The sequence below is a fragment of the Phacochoerus africanus genome, chromosome 13 (genome assembly GCF_016906955.1).
Source record: "Phacochoerus africanus isolate WHEZ1 chromosome 13, ROS_Pafr_v1, whole genome shotgun sequence".
Lineage (NCBI taxonomy): Eukaryota > Metazoa > Chordata > Mammalia > Artiodactyla > Suidae > Phacochoerus > Phacochoerus africanus.
In genome coordinates, this window is record NC_062556.1 from 22223889 (window position 1) to 22246249 (window position 22361).

A 22361-nucleotide genomic window follows, 5' to 3' on the forward strand; every position below is an offset into this window, starting at 1 on the left:
TTAAGTAAATCCTCATGGGTCAATATTCCCACAAAAAAAGAAAGAAAGGAAGAAAGAAAAGATAAAAGAAAAAGAAAAGAAGGAAAAAAAGAAAAAAAAAGAAAAATAAGGGAAAACTTTCTTAAACAACTCCAAAATACAGTACAGAAATTGTCACCAAAACAGCAAAACCCTCAGGCTTGTCAGAATTGATAGAGGTGCACATTTTTAAATAAAGCACCCAGAATTAAAAAGATGAGGTTCATTTAATGGCTCTGATGGGGGTGAAAATGATGGTATTTCCCAGTTGAGTGTTTTAGGCAATATAAAATTACTTTTTTTTTTTTTTCTTGCTAGTGCTTATTTTTCAGAATGCTTCTTGATTTGCCATTTCTAAGATGTGTCCTATTCCAGCCTATAAATGAGCCCGTGTTTCAAGCAAACAGTAGTTATTTCCATCTAAAACGGGGGATTCGGTGACATTTGGTAATGACTACAGAAGATGGGTTGATTGAATTAAGAGGGCTTGCGGGGCGGGAGAAAGAAAAGGAAAGAAAGACTGGGTCCTGTGCAGAGATCCAGCATCTTTGTTTGAAAACACATGCACTCTCTCCCGGGATTCCTCATAAGTCACTGGGGAGAAAGCTACTGTTGCCTGTTGAAGCAGAGGTCAGGGAGCTGGGGAGCAGCCCCAGCCCTGCCATGCTTTGGTTCTTTGCTCAAGAGCCCCATCCTTTTTAATGGGCTCCCTTTGTGCATGTGTCTTTGGGTTTCCAAGCACCACACTGCTTCAGCCAGGGAAGCAAGCTTTGGACCCTGGGCAGAAGACCCCCGGCCACGGCGCCCTCAGCTGGGAAAGGGCTGCTTCCATGGCAGCGTCCTTGTCTGCATCACCCAGTGGCCCCTCCCTTCACCGTAACAACCCAGGGTGTTGTCACCTCCCACTTGCTTCCCTGTTTATTGTCACTGGCACTAAGACACTTCCAATAAAGAAGTTGTGTCTGAGCTGCAATTACCCAGCAACCTCTTTCACTGAAGTGGGGCAAAAAGGGATATTAATTTCCTCTCTGTGTGCTTGAGTTTTCATGCATTTCTACTTAAGCCCTGGATTAACTCAGTCACCTTGCTTGCCTGCAACTGCTAGTTTTCCCAGTCCTCGCCTGTGATGTCACCTGGCAACTGCTAGAACATCCTGAGTGGAGGACTAAGACACTCATGCTCTGATTCCGGGTGCATAGATGCAAAGCCCTTTCTGATGCTTAGGGGCAGAGAGGGCAGTGACGCTGCTGGATGGTTGCCACCAAGGTCAGTGGCGGCTTTCCTGGATGAGGAAGGAAAGCTCCTGCTCGAGCTGCCTCTGGAGGGTCCTGGGAGAAATGGCCTGCTTCCAGGCTAGCTTGCCCCCATCCTGCCACCAACTCCCTGGGAGTGTGCTGAGATGGTGTGCTGTGGTGGTGGGTTAGCGAACAGAAACCCAGCTTCTCAGTTTGATGAGACCAGTGTGGGGTGGGTCTGGAAGTGCTAAGCAAACTCTGGGGTGTGAGGAGGCGTTTCTAGATAAACAGATGCAAGGTTCTCGGGACCACTGTGTTAGACCCTCAAGGGAGTTTTTTTTCTTTTTAGGGCCACACCTGCGGCACATGGAGGTTCCCAGGATAGGGGTGGAATCGGAGCTACAGATGCCAGCCTATACCACAGCCACAGCAATGCAGGGTCTGAGCCGCATCTGCAACCTACACCACAGCTCACAGCAACACCTGATCCTTAACCCACTGAGCAAGGCCAAGGATCGAACCCACAACCTCATGGTTCCTAGTTGGGTTCGTTAATGGCTGAGCCATGAAGGGAACTCCACCCTCATGGGAGTCTTCACGGCAATGGCTTCCATAAAGTTGCAGGAAGGGGGACCCCTTCCAGGATCCGAGAATGGGCTCTTGTCTAACATTCAGAAATGAATTGTCTGAGGAGATACACGTGTTGACAAAGCAAGAGACTTTATTGGGAAGGGGCCCCTGGGGCCAGGGAGAGCAGCTGGGTGAGGGAACCCAGGAGAACTGCTCTGCCACGTGGCTTGCAGTCTCTGGTTTTATGGGAATAGGGTGAGTTTCTGGGTTGTCTCTGGCTAATCACCTTGCTCGGCCCGTACTAGGTCTGGCCCAGGGTCCTTCTTGGTGGCTTGTGCCTCTCTCAGCCAAGACAGATTCCAGCGCCAAGGATCCTGGGACGTTGGTTGTTTCTTCCCTCCCACGGGCCCCTCCCAAATCTTCCCAGTTAATCTTCAGGGCAGCACTGATGATCCTTATCAGGGCATCCAGTTGTGAGACAGCTTAATGCAAGTGGCTTTTATCTGCCTGACCAAGGTGGGCAGTTTTTGTCAATGGTCCGCTAACAGTTCCTCTAGGGCCACCACCCCATGGGAGAGATTTTATGTTAAAGCTGGGGTACCCCAACCCTGACTTGCGACCAGGCTGAGACAGACCATTCTGATCTGGATGAAAAGGCGTTTTCTGATTTTCCAAGTTGTTCAACGGGATACAGGGATGTCTGTGATCTGGATTGGAGGATGACTCTGAAAGGACCCAGGAAGGTTAGGACGCTTGAAATGCCCTGCTATCTGCACCGGGAAGAAACATCACAAGGAAGAAAAGGAAGAGGCAGCTAAAAGAGCCTACGGGGCAGTGAGGGACGGCTGTTAGGAACTCTGATTTTCAATGAACACAAACAAAAGATGGAAGGAGGGGCCCGTAATGAAGGGTGTCACAAAAGAATAGCGGGAATCTGTATATTAGTGTCAGGAGAAGCTGAAGTCCAGAATATGCTAAGACTTGTGACAGAGCAGCTGACAGGAGAATAATGCGCCAGGGTTTGCAAAGCATTTTCATGTAAATGATCACGTGGATCCTCACAATGATTCTCGGGGGTGGGGCGGGAGGAGTCATTATCCTCAGAGTGTAGGAGGACCTTTCTGAGGCAAAGCTGGGAGCTGAGCCCAGATCATTTCAGGCCAAACGCTGGGTCTTTCCACCAGCCCACATCACGTTCTGTTACACTGTTCAAGAGTGTATTCAGAGAAAGATGGGGCAGGGCCACGCTTCGGGAGATTGGGTGCCGCAAGCAGGTGACAAAGAGCAGAACCAGTTGGTCCTAGGTGTCTTCAAGTGCATCCCAAAGCGAAACAATCTTAAAAGGTTACAAAGCATTTCTCAAGATGGATGAGACGCTCAAGGAGAGTGGAGTTTCTCCAAGCCTTAGGCCTGGACATTGGCGGTGGCTGTTTCCCAAAGGAAGCTGAATTTCTCCTGCATGGCACTTGCTCCAGAAATTACTTGCTCAGTATCTGTGTTCTCCACTAGACTTAGCTTCTTGAAGGAAGGGACCATGGCCATCCTGTCCATCATGGCATGACCACTGACCACCCAGGCAATAAATGAGTAACCGACCACAGACCCATGAGCAGTAATTTCTGGGAGGTTATGGGAGCTATGCTGCAGAGAAAGGAGGGTCTAGAGTCTACTTTCCAATTAGCTGACATTAGTCTCAAGGAATTTATATTCATTTCCAAGATAAAGTTTTGGCCCCAAAGCAATAAAGTGAGTCACATGAGCCCATCTCCTTCATCCTGGAGGCCTGATCAGAACCTTTGTTTTGGGTCAGTTAAGGCTGAGGTGGAGCCTTCACATCTGGGGAAGGGGCTGGGGGCAAAAAGGTGGGGGTTTCAAGGCGAGAATCTTCTTTTTTAGGTTCTAGGTCCTCTTTTAGGATGAGTGGTTCCATTAAATAGGTAGTCTTAGAAGAGGAAGCTTTGCTTTCTGCCTGGGCTAGAAGGTACCTATTTTGGAGAAGGTGAATGAGAATACATTTCATACCGAAGTTTAGCAAAGCTTTCAATTGTCAGTACCTATCGTCACTGTCACTGTAATTAACACACATCTGAGTGTAAACACAGGTAACACCCTGTCTAAAGGCCGTTGAGATCTTGAGGGACTGGGTGCAGTTGAAATAGATTTTCAGAGATGTCTTAAGCTCTTCTCTCCTTGGGAAGGACCTTGGTTGAAGGCGAGCCTCCCATTTCCTCTTTTTCTGACTTCCAGGTCCACCTTTCTAACTCTGCGTGTGGACTGCTGAGAGCTAGAAGGAAGGGGCCTGAGCTGACCCCGGCTTATGCCCTTCTCCTCATTCACATGACTGTAGACAACAAGGGTCTTCCATGTGCCCCCTCGACACATCCCTCCAGGCACTGGCATCTGCTAGTCCCTCTCCCAGAACCCTTCCCCCGGTCATTATCCCCACCTCGGTTTGGCAAGATGGAGCTGGTACTGCTGACTCTCTTGGTGGGGAAGGTAGGAAAGGGTGGAGCCATCAGGTCATCTTTTGGAGCAAGGCCCCAGTCAAATGAGATAGAAAGTGTTCTCTTTCGTGGAAACGTCTGAACCTAAGCAATTGAGGCCGGCGGGGCAGTGATGAAGTCATTGACCCAGTTGCCTTCTACTTTGATGTTCTGTCATCTTTCGAACAGTGCCCTCATCTGCACGGTAGACACTATGTCAGCCATAGTGAAGCCAGAAAAGAGAAAGAAGCAGAAGGCACTCACCTTTCAAGTTCACCAATAGGAAGCTGCACACACACCCTCTACATATCCCATTGGACAGGACTTTGCCTCATGGTCATACTTCAGTGCAAAGGAGCCTGGGAAATGTGGTCTTTAACAGGGTGGCCATGTCCCAACTAAATATTTGACAGACATGAGGAAAAGGAGTATCGGGAGACAGTTAACAGCTCTACCTTAGGTGCCTGGAGAAAATATGGCAAAATGCCTTGTCAGAGCAATGTCGGCTCTCCTTTGCAATGGCCTCAGGGGAGGAAAATCAAATGGGAACTGAGCCGCTCTCTGCCAGCTCTTTGCCGAGCAAGGAATTGCATGGATTCGGATAAACAAATCAGTGGAAATTTATTCCTAGAAAGAGTATTAAGCCCAGTGATAATAAACAAGGCATGTTAGGGCCGTATAGCAGAATCAGAGCAATTGTGAAAGCTTCATGAGAAGGTAGCGGCTACCGGGTAATTTATCTCATCAGTCAGAATACTTCCTCCTTCTTTCAACATCGACCACTTAGAATTCACTATAAAGCTGGTCCACTGTGGAGTCTAGATCTAGAATTACTGGAATGTAAGCTCTGGACATGTTAAATTGGTGGCAGGCACTTATTCACCCAGTGCACAATTACTAGACACTTACCAAAAGCATTATGCTGAGTTGCCGACGTGGCGCAGTGGTAACGACCCCAACCAGTATCCATGAGGATGCAGGTTTGAAACCTGGCCTTGCTCAGTGGGTTAAGGACCTGGCATTGCCGTGAGCTCTGGTGTAGGTCACAGATGTGGCTCGAATCTGGCGTTGCTGTGGCTGTGGTGAAGGCCCGCAGCTGTAGCCCCAATTCGACCCCTAGCTTGGGAACTTCCATATGCCTCGGGTGCAGCCTCCCCCTGCCCAAAAAAAAGCATTATGCTGTACTCTGGGAGTAGGCCAACCCTGCTATGGAGTAGGAGAGAGATCAATAATAAACTCAATATTATGTATATTAATAATAATGAAATAATAAATGATATTCTTTTAATATATAGTTTATTATATATTTAATATATATTTATGTTTATAAATATATATTTAATATATTAGTAGTAGTAACAATAAAGTAATAAACTCAAGAGTTCAATAATAAAACATCTACTTATGCATTCATTCATTCAACAAATATTCATCGAGCATTGCTTATGAGTCAGACTCATTGTGAATGGGCTGGGTCAGATAGATGCAAAGCTAGTCAAGGTTTCTGCCCTCAAAGTGCACATCCTTGTTCGAGAAAAAAAAGACAGGATGGACAGAAGCAAGCCTGTGAACAGACCGGATAGTACACAGTGACAAATACCATGAAGGAATCATTTGAGTGATGACAGAGAACCTGAGCAGTGAAGGAGCCTCAGTGAGGGCCTTTCTGAGATGAGACATTTGAGCTAAAACTTAAAGAATAAGAAGCCAGTCATATAAGGAGCCAGGCGAAGAGCAGGGGAACAAGAGCTTGGGGTATTATTAGTGGGACAGCCAGGAGATCATTTGTGGCTGGGGTGTACTGAGTGGTTTCAGAGCATTTCTGGAAGGCCGAGAGATTGAGCTGCTCCTTGAGGGACAGGTGAGGTTTGAGTCTGAGTGAGGGGGAAATATTTGCAAAGTCGGGTGAGCTGTGCAGGACTTGAGCCGTCTAAGGGCAGGCCCAGGGTGGTAGATGAGAAGGGCTCATGTTGGCAGGAGGGAGAGAAAGCTGAAAAGAGAACCTGGGGAAAGTTCTAGAAGGTCTTAAGGGCCAAGGAGCTTGAATTCTCAAAGATAACGTGCAGCCATTTGAGCAGGTGCAAAACACCCTCAGAATATGGTTTTAGAAAGATTGTCGCCCCATTCCTATAAAACCTGAGGCTGCAAGTCATGTGGCAGAGCTGCTCTTCTGGTTTCCCCTTACCCTGCTGCTCTCTCTGCCAGGCGCCCCTTCCCAACAAAGTCTTTAGCTTTGTCAATTCCTGTGTCTCCTCAGACAGTTCATTTCTGAGTGTTAGACCAGAGCCCATTCTCAGACCCCGGAAAGCATCCCCCTTCCTGTGACACATATCTAAGATAAGGAACAGTGAGGATGGCCAGACCCGCCAGAAGCCAGGAGGCAAGGATGGAGCCTTCCCAAAGCTATGGAGGCAGTACGGTGATTTTGGACTTTTAGCCAGAACTGCAAAAGAATACATTTCTGTGGTTTAAGATCAGCTGGTTGGTGGCAAATTGTGGTAATCAGAGCCCTAGGAAACTAATACAAATGGTAATTTTATAACTGCATTTAGTGTTTTATGAACACTTGGGCTTGCTAGTTCCTGCCTGAAACTCCCTGATCTTCAGAACTGGCATCAACTTGCTGCCGAAGGTTGGCCTTTGGCTGTGTTTTGCCACCACTGGATTGGCCTCAAACATGACTACTTAAAGTTCGGTTCCCACCGCACCAAAAAGAAACAAAAAACACAGTCAAGAATTCTGTGCGCCAAACAGGTTTCCTATGGGAAGCCCGCACATGGCGGTGTTTCCTTCAGAACAGATTCTGACACAGGCCTCCTGGGTGGTGGTTGTGGCTCCCAGTCTCCTAAATAAAGATTAGCGACCTCACCAGAGAACCTGTCACAACCCTAAATTAAAAGGGGGAAGGGGGAAGTTCCTGTTGTGGCGTAGTGGAAATGAATCCGACTAGGAACCATGAGGTTGCGGGTTTGATCCCTGGCTTCAGTTAGGGGGTTAAGGATCTGGTGTTGCCGTGAGCTATGTGTAGGTCGCAGATTCGGCTTGGATCCCGAGTTGCTGTGGCTGTGGTGTAGGCCGGCGGCTACAGCTCCGATTAAACCCCTAGCCTGGGAACCTCCATATGCTGCGGGTGTGGCCCTAAAAAAAGAGACAAAAGACAAAAACAAAAAAAAAAGGGGGGGTCAGATCCCAGAGGAAATCAGAGGGAGGTGAGTCAATGGATAATGGGTGTGGGAACAGGAGGGAGAATGAAAGAGTGAGGGTGGGGGAGCCGTGGGGTCGGGGTGTGGGGGGGAAGGCAGGACAGCTGAATCCTTTCAAGAGGAGGGGGAAACGATCTTAATTCACCATAGGCCCAAACAAAAAAGGAAGATAACACAACATTGTTAATGACAGTGTTTCTGTCACTCACCCTGATGGTAGCAATTATGTCTATTATGCAGATTTGGTGGTTCAGGTGCTGTCCTGCCAGCCCACTCCCCGGGGGGATTCATGGGGGAGGTTGAGCATCACTAAAAGAGAGCCTGTGGGTCTGGAAGCTCTCATGGCGAATCGGACAAATACACAAAGTTTCTCATAAAATCAGCTCTTCAAATGAACTAAACCAGGGAGACATTTTCTCCTCCTCTAAGCCATGTCCTGTGTCCTGTGTCCTGGGTTAATTTTTCTGCTATTAGAGGAGGCTAGACATTTGCCAGGCGTGATCTTTAGCCAAAAGAAGAAAGTGAGAGGAGGGAGGGAGGAAGGAAGGAAGGAAGGAAGCAAGAGAGGAAAGAAAAGGAAAGGAAAAGAAAAACGTTTGCAGGAAGAAGTGAATGTACTGCTTGTCCAGATAACAGCTCAGAAATTCATCTAAATTCTAGGTGAGGCCTGAAGGGCTGGTGTGTGGAGGCGCCGGCTGTTAACAAATGATTTCCAGGACAGCCAAGGAGCAAACATCGTTGTTGGTGGCATCGGAAACTTCTGCCCATTGAAAAGTGTTGATTCAGCACCTACTGTGTGTCAAGCAGAGGTAGAGGGGCTTTGGCTGTAAAAATGATTTTTTAAAAAATTTTTATTTGTAAAAATTTAGGGCTGCAGGTGCTGCACATGGACGTTCCCAGGCTAGGGGTTAAACTGGAGCTGCAGCTGCTGGCCTCCGCCACAGCCACAGTAATGAGGGATCTGAGCCGAGTCTGCGACCTATGCCACAGCTCATGGCAAAACTGGATCCTTAACCCCTGAGTGAGGCTGGGGATGGAACTTGCATCCTCATAGATACTAGCGGGGTTCATTTCCCGCCACAACGGAACCCCTAGAAATGTTTTTTTTTAAGGGGGGGTCTAATCTTTAGTAGAAAGACTGACAATGAAGTTCATTCATTCATTCAGCAAATATTACTGAGTCTCTTCCATGTGCCAGAGATTGTTCCAGCATTTAGGGGCCAAGGGTAAACCGCGCTGATGGAGGTCCTGCCTTCTTGGTGAAATAGAGGAGGCATATGTCCAGTGGATGGAGGAGGGGTTCAGCCTAGAGGGGCTGAGGAAGTGTTCTCAGCACAGCTATCGGTAAAAGCTTAGAAGGTGCTGAAGACAGATGGCTGACAGTTCTTTTCACTGTGACTTTACAGGTTTGCAAAGTTTATGTATGGCCATCACCATTGCACTTCCTAATAACTCAAAAGTGATCTGGCCCAGGAAACACAGCCTCTCAAAAGGACATTCCATTTATTTGTTTATTTATTTTAAAAATTGTACTAAAGTATATGGAGTTCCCATTGTGGCTCAGTGGTTAATGAATCCTACTAGGAACCATGAGGTTGTAGGTTTGATCCCTGGCCTTGCTCAGTGGGTTAAGACCCCTAGCCTGGGAACGTCCATATGCTGCGGGAACGGCCCTAGAAAAGGCAAAAAGACAAAATAAATAAATAAATAAATATAAAAATAAAAATTGTACTCAAGTATAGTTGATATACAATGTTACATTAGTTTCCGTGGTGCAGCAAGGTGACTCAGTTTTATGTATATAATATACATAATATTCTTTTTCATATTCTTTTCCATTGTGGTTTATCACAGGATATTGACTATAGCTCCCTGTGCTAGACAGTAGGACTTTGTTGTTTATCCATTCTCTCTATAGTTGTTTGCATCTCCTAACCCCAAACTCCAAATCCGTCCATCCCCAACCCCCCACCCCCTTGGCAGCCACAAGTCTATTCTCTACATGAATCTGTTATTGTTTCATAGATACATTGATTTGCATTGTATTTTAGATTCCACATATAAGCGATATCATATAATATTTATCTTTTTTTGTCTGACTGACTTCACTTAGTATGATAATCTCTCGGTTCATCCATGTTGCTGCAAATGGCATTATTTCATTCTTTTTTATGGCTGAGTAATATTCCACCATATGTATGTACCACATGTTCTTTATCCATTTATCTGTTGATGGACATTTAGGTTGTTCCCATGTCTTGGCTGTTGCAGATAGTGCTGCTATGAACATAGGGGTGCATGTATCTTTTGGAATTATAGTTTTATCTGGGTATATACCCAGGAATGGGATTGCTGGATCACACAGCAACTCTATTTTTAGTTTAACAAAAGATTTTTTTTTTTGAGCTGCACCCATGGCATGTGGAAGTTCCTGGGCCTGGGATCAAATTTGGGTCACAGCAGCAACCTGAGCCACAGCAGTGACACCTCCAGATCCTCGGGAGTCACGAGGGAACTCCAAGAACGTTTTAGAATGATTTTTGTTGTTGTTATCTGTCTTCTCAGCCTACATACTTCTGCTATGAAAACTTGTCCACCCTCCAAGTGTCAACTTCTTCCTTCTCTCTGAGAACCCTGATGCAGGACCCCGAGCCCCAAGCCCTCTGTCTACCTCTGGCTGGATGTGACCACTTCCCAACCTCAGTGACCCATGACTCCCAGACCCTTTCCCAGCCTGGAGCCCTCTGACATCCCTGGCCCCCCTCCCCGCATGCTAAACCCTTCTCTGAACTGTGTCCTCATATCCAGTGCTGTCCACAGGGCCAGGGGAGAAGCCTGCCCTGACCCACTTGGCCTCTGGATCTTCCCAGGACTTGAGGAGCCAGGGGAGGCCCTGGGTGGCTCCCCACCAAGCTCGGGGTCATCTTCCCACAGATATGACCACCAGTATGACACCTGGCATCTGCCACATGGCACATGGTGTGGGCAGAGAGAGGAGTGGGCTCCTTTCCGCCAGCCTACACCACAGCCACAGTAACATCAGATCCGAGCTGCAGCTGTGACCTATGATGCAGCCTGCAGCAAAGCCAGATCTTTAACCCACTGAGCGAGGCCAGGGATCAAACCCGCATCCTCATGGACACTATGTTGGTTTTTTTTTTGTCTTTTGTCTTTTGTCTTTTTGTTGTTGTTGTTGTTGCTATTTCTTGGGCCGTTCCAGTGGCATATGGAGGTTCCCAGGCTAGGGGTTGAATCGGAGCTGTAGCCACCGGCCTACACCAGAGCCACAGCAACGCGGGATCCGAGCCGCGTCTGCGACTTACACCACAGCTCACGGCAACGCCGGATCGTTAACCCACTGAGCAAGGGCAGGGACCGAACCCGCAACCTCATGGTTCCTAGTCGGATTTGTTAACCACTGCGCCACGATGGGAACTCCTATGTTGGGTTCTTAACCCACTGAGCCACAACAGGAGCTCCCCTGGATGTTTTCTTCTCAAGTTCTGAGACCACCTTCACTATGAAGCTCAGGTGGGTGCCCCCAGCTCAGTGGGTTTCTAATCCTCAGCTTTGAGGATCCATTGGAGGCTCCCTCCCAGGACCCAACAAAAAATCCAGTTTGACAGCAGCTGAGTTAGGGATGAGAGAGCTAGGGGGAGGGAGGAAGTGGCCGCCCACTCTACAGACTCCCTCCTGGCCTCAAAGGTCCCTGGCTCCTGGCAGGCATTCAGGCCACCCTATCATCTCTGCAGGGTCCCCCTTCCTGCTGTGGGGCTCCCCATTTAGACCATGGTGTCGCTGTTTCCTGGACACCCAGCAGCCTGGGAGATGGAAGGCGGGAGGCTTGGGCTGTGGGTGCTCCGGTGGTGAGAGGCCCTGTGTTTGCCCACTTCTCCTGCTAAATGAATCGTGTTCACTAATCCTTGGAGGCAGCTCCTTCTGCGCTGTGGCTGCACGCAGACCCAGGCTGGGGCGGGGGAGGAACTCTAAGCAGAATGCTCAGTTTACACCTGTCCTCGGCTGGGCCTCACTCAGTGCCCCACCTCCTCCCTTGCCATCACCAGCAACGCAGACACCCAAGGGCCATCGATAATTCACTAGGTGTCCTCCTTCAGCCTGGCCATGCATTTTTAATGACCTTTTCTATCAAGACTCAGGTGACACAGGCCCGCCACCTGAGGTCTCTGTCCTCATGGAGCACAGCGGAAGTCAGCTGCCAGCTGTTATTCCACAGGGTGGGGCTCTCTCTGGCCGCCTCCCTGAGCAGCAGCACTTGCTACTTATTTGAAACCTATTCTAAATATGTCAAACTTTTTTTTTCTTTTTTTTCTTTTTTCTTTTTCTTTTTGTCTTTTTTCTTTTTTTGTCTTTTTAGGGCCGCTCCCACGGCATATGGAGGTTCCCAGGCTAGGGGTCAAATTGGAGCTGCAGCCGCTGGCCTACACCACAGCCACAGCAACGCCAGATCCTTAACCCACTGAGCGAGGCTAGGGATCAAACCCTCAACCTCATGGTTCTTAGTTGGATTTGTTTCCGCTGCACCACGGAACTCCGAAATATGTCAGACTTTTAAAATGGCTGTGGAATTAATTTTAGATTTAGTGCCTTTATCAAATTGCTAGAAGAGTCTCTCCTAGATGAATAACTCTAGCCCTCCAACTGGAGATTCAGAGATGTTGAATCATTTCCCCAAGTTCACACAGCAAGTTTATAGCAGGGCCAAAGTAAACACACAGGTCTTCCGAGTCCCAAGCACATGCCCCTTCGTCATACTATGAAGTCAAGGATAAATTTAAACTCAGAATTAAGTCATGAAACCAGTCTCTAAAGTGACCAAATATCCAGGGTTCCCTGGGGGCGGCTTAGCAGGTTAAGGATCTGGTGTTGTCACTGCTGTGGTGCAGGGTTTTTTTTTTGTTTTTTTTTCTTTTTAGGGTTGCACCTGCATCATATGGAGGTTCCCAGATTAGGGGTTAAATTGGACCTACAGCTTCTGGCCTATACCACAGCCACAGCAAGGCCAGAGCTGAGCTGAGTCTGCAACCTACACCATAGCTCACAGCAACACTGCATCCTTAACCCACTGAGCGAGGCCAGGGATCAAACCTGCATCCTCATGGATACTCGTCAGATTCATTAACCACTGAGCCACAATGGGAACCCCCGTGCTGCAGGTTTGATCCCTGGCCCAGGGAACTTCCACATGCTGTGAGCGTGCTCCCCACACCCCACCAAAGAAAGAGAGAGAGAGAGCAACTATCCAAAAGAATAGTGACTTATGAGGGTAAGTAATAGCTACTGTTATTTGGTTCCTTTTTTATGATACCCTTGCAGAAATGCAGCAATTAAGCTCTCAAATCGGAAATGGAGAATGCAGGGAGAAGAGCAAGAGCATGTATAAAATAAGATCACAAAGAAAAGAGAAACTGGACTTGAAATGGTAAGTCCTGGGAACTTGAACACAGAAAGCCATCAGAGGGGACATGCAGGGAGGCTGCAGAGTGTATGGGAAATGATGGAGACCATGCCAAGGTTATAGCGGTCTAAGTAATACTCATGCAGTGGTTGAAATGAAGGGTGTGCCTCAGAGCTCCCGTCGTGGCTAACCAATCTGACTACGGACCATGAGGTTGTGGATTATTCCCCTGGCCTCGCTCAGTGGGTAAGGATCTGACGTTGCCATGAGCTGTATGGCTCGGATCTGGTGTTGCTGTGGCTCTGGCGTAGGCTGGTGGCTACAGCTCCGATTCGACCCCTAGCCTGGGAACTTCCATATGCTGCGGGTGCAGCCCTCAAAAGACAAAAAAAAAAAAAAATATATATATATATAATAAAAGGGTGTGTCTCTATCTCCCTAAATAACCCCAAATTACCAAAAGGGCGGACAGCTCTTTGCTTTTTTTAATTTCATAAATTTTCATTGATAAGCAATATGCATGGAGAAAATTGCACAAATCTCAAGCCCTCAGGAAGGAAAGCAGATTGGGACCATTCAGTGTAGGGTAGACAGAGTACATCAGTTTATGGAAACGTAAGCATGTGGGAACATTTCCACAAGCCTAAGGAGTCACTCGAAAGCATCCTCCTTGGGGCTGAAACACTGAGTCTGCAAGAGAAGGGTTAGTAGGGAAGAATAACATGTTCTCTTTTAGGAAGGATTCATGTCTCTTGTGCCAGAACTGACTCATTCTGGTGGGGTTGGGGAGCACTTGTGCCCCTGGAGTGAAGATGGGAAAACGGGATGCTAATTTTACTGCTTGATTTTATTTCTGTTTGAGGCCATTTTGCTGTTGCCAAGTTTTCTATTTGCTCACAGGGGTGTTAAAATAGCAGCAGTCGATGATATATTTAAGGCTTTAGAACCCTTTCAGTGTGTTGTACCAACCTAATTTCCCCCAGAGAAACATGACACTTCTGGAGGCACACAGAGTTTGGTGGCACCGTAACCACAGCAGCTTCTATTTATGGGGAATTTAGGGTGTGCCAGGCCATGGGCGAAACATGACCTTGAATGATCTCATTTGCTATCACAATTTCCCCTTTGCTGGATGAAGAAACTGAGGCTGGGGGTAGTTTAGGAATCTTGTAGAAGGTCACAAAGCCAGTAGGTGGCAGACCTGGGACTGGCACTCTGGGCTGCAAACTTCTAAGGCTTCCTCTTTACTGCTTCCCCAGAAGGAGAGGGGCTAGTGACTTTTGCTGGGTTCTAAAACCAGATGTGGATCATGAATCCAGAGCATAGAACATTTTCAGAAGACCACGGAGGCCTGTGGAATCTCACTCATTTCCCAGACGGTATGCGCTTGCTTCACTTTTGACTCTCTAGGACAGTCTGGCTCTTTGACGTGGTGCTGGCCGCAACGGAGCCACAGAGCTCTAGAGGTCCCCACGTGGGGTGGCAGACAGTGGCTGCAATCTCATCCTTCTAACTCTCCCGGTGGCGGGCGTTTCAGAGGCTTTTGGTCTTACCTGTGTCTTGCTCCAGTGCCGTGGCACCTGGGCTCCAGTTGACTTCAGAAGCATCCAACAGTGTTTTGCCTAAGTGCATGCTGGTCACCTCTCACTTCCCCGCTCAGGGCGCCGCTGCTGATGCCTCCATGCGACCTACCTGGTGCCCACACAGGTGTGAGCTGGAAGCGGGGTGTCAGCCCCAGTGGGGCTCACCTTCAACCAATGGGAGGCAAGAGCTGAGGAATGAACACCACCCCCTACCCGCCCACACTATCCTGAGCAGACTTTAGGTGCTGTCTGCGTGATTTCTCTCTGAGGACAGGGACCAACCCTACAGCTTTTTTTCGTAATACCTGGGGTTTAATGAGTATTGAAGAAATCCATTTGAATGGATGCCACGTATAAGCCACTAGGTACTTACAGCTCAGTGGCGGGTATCCTTGAGTTGATTCCCTTTCGTTCTCTGCCTCCCTTCTTGCTTCTCCCTCGCTCCTGCTCCCTACAATTGTCAGGGGATTACATTTCCTGACAGAGTTTTGAAGCATCTGAGCCCTCCGCCTCTACTTCCTGGGGACGCCTAGCTAAGTCACGTGACGAGGTCTGCGTAATCTCATAGTCACGCGCCGTCTCTGGGCGTGCACATGCGCTTTGTGAGTCTGAATGAAGGACGAGGCACACTGAGATGGGCTGGAAAGCTGCGGGTCTGTGACCTGAGTCTGGGAGATAAGTTGTGGAGTGTTACCTACATCTTATTTCAAACAGCTTTCCATTTCCTTCTCCCCACATTAACCTCCCCCAGAAGTGGCCTCCGGGCTTGACTAAATCGAAGCCTACCAAAGATGAGCCCCGCCCCCTTGGCCCGTCTCAGGGCGCCTTGTGCCACTCTAGAGAAGAAAGGTATGTGACATTTGTCTTCATGCTTGTCTGATGGAAACCTGATTCTTTTTTATTTTTATTTATTTTTATTTTTTCCGCTGTACAGTATGGGGACCAAGTTACACTTACATGTATACATTTTTTCCCTCCGATCTAAGTATCTAGACATAGTTCTCAATGCTACACAGCAGGATCTCATTGTAAATCCATTCCAAGAGCAATAGTTTGTATCTGATAACCCCACACTCCCACCCCACCCCCGCCCAGGGCAGCCACAAGTCTATTCTCCAAGCCCATGGAAACCTGATTCTTGTTCCCCAGGTGAATCGGGAGGGGCTTCCCTCTCTTTGCCCTGGGAGCAGAGACACACAGCATACAAATAAGACAGAGAAAGCTTCAGTGGTTTCTGCAGTTCTCCTGAGACCCAGCGGAAAGAGGGATGAGAACTTGCAGTCCAAGAGCAGATTTAGGGTCACAGGTTCTTACCATCGAAGGCCATGGGGGTGATGATCCGCCTGAAGAGAAGGGGTCTGATATTACTCTAGCAGCCAGTGGGTTCCAGGGACACTGAGTCCTTTGCCATCCTGCCAGGGTAGGAACTACTTTTCCAGCAGTGTGTGTCCTGTTGCTGCTGCCGCCCCAGCGAGACTGCCCTGAGACCCGCCCTAAAAATGGGGACGTTCAAGGGTAGCCCTAATTTTGATCGAGAGGTGAGAAATTCAGTACAAGTAACCTCTAAATCAGGACAGCTGAAAGCCACTCCCGTGCTTGCACACATAGCAATTGTGAAAGAGATGGAAGTGAATGGAACTGGTATGAGCTGATGCACAAGCCTGGGGTACAGGGTCCATGAACCCAGGGCCTTATTTATTTATTTATAATGGTTTGTAACTTTATATAACTTTCGCGTGTACAATATTATATTTCAACTTCTGCATATGCTACAGCATGCTCACCCTGAAAGTTTTATTTTTTAGTTTCCACCCGTTATCATACAATTGTATCATGGGTACAATTTCCTTTACCCATTCACCCCGACCCCTTCCTTTATGTGTTTGTTTTTGTTTGATTTGTTCATTTATGTCAGTTTTTGCTTGTTTGTTTTGTTTTAGAGTCCACCTATCACTGAAACTATACAGTATTTGTCTTTCTCTGTCTGACTTATCATAGTATCATACCCTTGAGGTCCACCCACGTTGTTGCAAATGGCAAGATTGAATCTTTTTTAGGGCTGAGTAGTATTCCATTATGTATGTATATACCTCATCTTCTTTCCATGAGTCTTTCAATAGATCTATAGGTTGTTTCCATGTCTTGGCTATTGTAAATAATGCTGTGATGAATATAGGGTGTGTGTATCTTTTTAAATTAGCATTTTGTCTTTGGATAAATAACCAGAAGTGGAATAGCTGGATTATGTGACAGTTCTACTTTTAATTTCTTGTGGAATCTCCAGACTGTTTTCCATAGCAGCTGTACCAAATTTACAATAGCGCTAACATTGTATGAGGGTTCCCTTTTCTCTACATCCTCTCCAACACTTATTTCTTGTTTTTTTTTTTTTTTTTTTTTTTTTGGTAATAGCCGTTCTAATTGACATGAGGGGATATCTCGTTGTGGTTTTGATTTGCGTTTCCCTAATGATTAGTAATGTGGAAGCTCTTTTTGTGTGTTTGTTGGCCATCTCTATATCTTTTTTTTTTTTTTTGTCTTTTTGCTATTTCTTTGGGCTGCTCCCACGGCATATGGAGGTTCCCAGGCTCCCAGGCTAGGGGTCTAATCGGAGCTGTAGCTGCCGGCCTACGCCAGAGCCACAGCAACTCGGGATCCGAGCCGCGTCTGCAACCTACACCACAGCTCACGGCAACGCTGGATCGGCAACCCACTGAGCAAGGGCAGGGACCGAACCCAAAACCTCATGGTTCCTAGTTGGATTTGTTAACCACTGCGCCACGACGGGAACTCCAATCTCTATATCTTCTTTGGAGAAAGGTCTATTCAGCATCTCTGCCCATTTAAGAAATTGTGTTGTTTGGTTTTTGTTGTTGTTGGGTTGTATGAGTCAATATATTTTGGATATAAATCCCTTATCAGGAACATGATTTACAAATATTTTCTCCCAGTTGGTAAGTTGTCTTTTTGGTTTGTTGATGGTCTCCTTTGCTGTGCCAAAGCTTTTCAGTTTGATGTAGTTTATTTTTTTGTGTCTGGTGTGAGATGCACATTCTTTGGCATGGGTACAATTTTCTCAACACCATTTATTGAAGAGACTATCCTTTCTCCATTGTTTTTTCTTTGCTCCTTTGTCATAAACCAACTGTCCATATATGTGTGGGTTTACTTCTAGACTCTCAATTCTGTTACATTGATTGATATCTATTTTTCTGTCAATACCATGCTGTTTTGATTACAGTAGTTTTGTAACATAATTTGGACCAGAGAATGTAATACCTCCAGCTTTGTTCTTTTCCCTCAGGATTGTTTTGGCTATTTGGGTTCTTTTGTGGTTCCATATAAATTTTAGGATTTTTTTGTTCTGTTTCTGTGAAAAATGTCATTGGGGTTTTGATAAGGATTGTATTGAATCTCTAGATTGCTTTTGGTGATATGGACATTTAACAGTGTTAAGTCTTCCAATACATGAGCACAGAATATCTTTCCATTTCTTTGTGTCTTCAATTTATTTCAACAATGTTTTACAGTTTTCAGTGTATAGGTCTTTCACCTCCTTGGTTAAATTCATTCCTAGGTATTTATTTTTTTGCATCTGTAATTGGGATTGTTTTCTTATTTTCTCACTCTTCTAGCTCATTGTTAGTGTATGGACCTGCAACAGATTTTTGTATATCGATTTTGTACCCTACAACTTTTCCGTATTTGTTAATTATTTCTAATAATTTTTTGGTGGAGTCTTTAGGGTTTTCTGTGTATAAAATCATGTCATCAGCAAATAGTGACAGTTTTATTTCTTCCTTTCCAATTTGGTGCTCCCCCCTTTTATATTTCTTGCCTAATTGCTCTGGTTAGGAAATCTCAGGGCCTTACGTAAAAAGGCCAAAGGGGAGTTCCCTGATGGCCTATCGGTTAAGGATTTGGCATTGTCACTGCTGTGGCTTAGGTTTGTTCTTTGGCCTGGGAAAGCCCACGTGCCACTAGGCGAGGCCAAAAATAGATAATAAAAAATACGGAATTTCTGTCGTAGCTCAGCGGGTAAAAGCCCAACACAGTGTCTTTGAGGATGCAGGTTTTATCCTCGGCCTTGCTCAGTGGGTTAAGGATTTGGCATTGCTGCAAGTGGCAGCGTAGGTTACAGATGTGGCGCAGATGTGGTGTGGCTGTGGTGTAGACCGGTAGCTACAGCTCCGATTCGACCCCTAACTGGGGAACTTCCATGTGCTGCAGGTGCACCCATTAAAAAAAAAAAAAAAAAAAAAAAAGACACCATTTGATATGGTAAAATAGGGTGTCTTGGCTTCCGTAAAAAAAAGAAAAAAAAAAGGCCAAAGGGGTTCAGTCCTGCTTTGGCGGTCTGAGCAGGAAAGGAGCCTAATCAGACCACTCCCACCATTGCCCATCGCTGCCACGCAGTGTCACTGTTGGAGACAATGCTTGCATCGTTCCTCCCTCGGCTCAGATGGTTCCCCAGCTTGTCCTGATCCTGCCCAGGCATCGTGGTTATTTGAAAGATGACAGCCCCACTCCTCGTACTCCGCTGAGGTGTGCCACGTGGGCTGCCTGCCTTTTTCTGTGCTCACCCATGGTTCCCAAGCAAGGCGGCTGTGCCAGAGCGGTTGGGTCCTGGGTGCTTTAGCTCCAGACACCTGCTGTACCAATACCAGCCTGACTGCCGCCTTTCCGCCCTCGGGCTGAGCCCATGTCCTCACCCAGACCGCCTCGGTTTTCCTGCTGAGCGTCGTTTCGAGGCGTGCAGTCATACTTGCCATTTCACATGCTGTTTGGAAAGATGAAATGTGGCCTATTGTGTCCCTCGAGAAGTGCTGACCATACCCTCTGGTGTTCGCTGTTCAGAACTGCGTGTCCGGCTGGCCACAGACTCTTCCACGATCCCCTTCTCTCTGGGCAGTAGATGCTTTCTGGCTCTATCATTTATGTGTAACTTTTTTATTGTTTTTTGGGGCCACACCTACAGCATATGGCGGTCCCAGGCTAGGGGTCGAATGGGAGCTCCAGCTGCCAGCCTACACCCCAGCTCACAGCAATGCCAGATCCAAGCCATGACTGTGACCTACAACCCAGCTCGTGGCAAGGCCAGATCCTTAACCCACTGAGCAAGGCCAGGGATCAAACCCGCATCCTCTTGGATGCTAGTCGGATTCGTTACTGCTGAGCCACAACAGGAACTCCGATGTGTAACATATAACTAAGAAGTCTTCCCAGATCTGATTCTTGCGGGGGGATGATAATCCTCTTTGGGGTGACCTGGAGCCCTACTCTCCAGGCATAGGAGGGCTGCCATAATTTATAAATATCCCATCAGCAGGCAATTTCTGCCTTAAAAGGTATCATATTGCATTAAGAAGAAGCATATTCAGTAGAAAAGTAGATAGAAAACTCCTACTGAAGTTACACCAAGTTGGAAAACAAAGTCCCTGTTTCTATCACCTGTATCAAATATTAAAACCACTGCGATGAAAGTCAGTGGAGTGACTGTTCACAACATTTCTTGGTTGCTTGTGTTTGCAAAGAGCCCCTCGCTAGCCTAGTTATGAGGACAAGGAGCAAGGTCATAGTCCTGGGATTCTTGAGCATGTGCAGCGAAGAAGAAATTGCTGTTTCCGAGTCGCAGGGAAAGTCTGAGGTCTCATTTCTTCTTCTCTAGTTTGTCTTACTGAGCTTTTTGACCTCGAGGCATTTCTTCCTTAGCACTAGCAAGGTGGCAGGGTAAGTTTAGTTTGAAGTTGGGGACATTCTTGCGGACTGAGGCTTTTTAGGCGTTATTTTCAGGGCTGTGCTGAAGACCCACAAAACTGAAGATATTTGAGGATGGCAGTTCTGATCCTCCTTAGGGATGTTAGAGACTCCTGGTTAGCATATATTTATTCCCGAGGCCACAAACTATCCAGCTGTAAATGGAAAAGCAACTCTCTTGTCTTATTTTCAAGGCTGGATGTGATAAGACTGTCCTGACCTCGCAGTAGAAAGGGCATTGACCCTTCTCATAGCCCCCCTCGGCTCCCCTGCATCCAAGAAATCCCCCTAAGGAAGTGGGAGGAAAAGCGAGGACCAGTCTTGAATTGATTATGTGTCACAGGGATATTTCAAGGCTGGCTTGTCTAGCAAAATACCTCCACCCAGCTGGGCTCCACATGTAGAAAAGAAGGGCCCTTTTATAAAATACCCAATGCAAGATGTTGACCTCTTGAAATCCTTTGGCCAGACTCTTTCAAAGAGTGGATATTGTCAAAGGTCACCTAAAAATAAGAAATGGTAAATAGAAGTTAATCAGCAAGGCCTGGAAGTATGTCCTCTGGCCAAGCCAAGGTGACAGACCAGGGCAGGATTGTGGGAGGTGAAAGGTCCCACCCCCACCTCTGACTCACCCCGCTGTTCATGTCTGTGGGGTCTGTGGTTCAAGGGCGCCTTCCACTCACCCATTCTGTTCAAGCTCTGACATTCTGAGCCTTAGCCCAGGCTCTTGTCAGTGGCTCTCCCCTTAATCATGAACCACATGCCATTGGTTTGGGGTTTTTTTGCTGAAGTCAAGTTGCCCACAGGCTGCCCTCAGGGCTTATTTCTAGGGCTGTTTTACCAGCCTCTCCTCCTGCACCCTGTGCAACCTCAAAGCAGGCATCCGGCTCTGAGTTAACAGTGTGCTTTGCAACTTCCTTGAAATTCAAGGCAACAATCATTTGCCAAACACCTATTAAGTGTCAGAGGTTGGAGTCCAGGAATATAGGTATTGCTGAGATTGAGAAGCCAAGATACAGTTCAGCCTCAGCGCCGGGTTGGAAACAGGCAAAACGAAACAAGCCACAATGACAAAAGCCACAGGCCAGCCACCAAAAATGTAGTTTCAAGCAAAATATGGGCATGTGATTCATGAACATTCCCAAGTGGGATCCTGGCTCTTATCTGAAGCCACCCGTCTTCCTGCTTCTCTGCTTTCTTCTCATGCCACAGTTGTCCCGTGCTTTTCTCAAAGTCCCTGAAAACCTCTTCCCCGAGCACCCTGTCCCTGCTCTCAGCTCTGTCACAAAAACCCAAAGGGCCAGATGGGCAGAGGTGAAGCTCAGGCTCGAGTCGAGGACTCAGGTCTCTCTTCAGTGGAGATGGGACAGGCTTGAGCTGAAACACGATGTTCTTTTTTTTTTTTTTTGTCTTTTTCCGGCCATACCCGCGGCATATGGAAGTTCCCAGGCTAGGAGTCGAATGAGAGCCACAGCCGACACCACAGCCACAGGAATTTTGGCCCCGAGCCGCATCTGCGACCTACACTGTTGCTCATGGCAACAGCAGATCCTTAACCCAGGGAATGAGGCCAGGGATGGAACCCGCATCGTCGTGGTTACGAGGCTTGTAAACAGCTGAGCCACAACGGGGAACTCCAGAAACTCGATGATCTGAGCTCTGGTCCTGCCCCACAAAACACAAAAGCCATCTAGTTCTTGTCCCAAAGGGACGTGAATTGCTAAGGGATTCTGGAGCAATCAAAGAGGGCCTGGCGGGGGGGGTGGGGGGAACTCTAGCGAAGGCGGAAAGGATGAACTCAAGCTCTGTGAATTTGGGGCAAGTTACTTAATTTTTCCGATACCTCCCATGTTGAAGGGTTACGTGAATAAATTGTTAGGTTTTGAAGGGTTACGTGAATAATTACTGGAAGGCTAACATGAATAAAAGTGAAGTGCTAGGGAGAGGGCTTGCCAGGGCGCTCAGCGAGGCTCTGCAGACATCCAATCAGCACATCGATATGCTGAATAAGCACTTTCTTGGGGGGGGGGGTCATCACAAGGCAGCTGTGTTTTCTCCCACTGGCCCCGGGCATCTGGATGAACCGTCTCAAGACT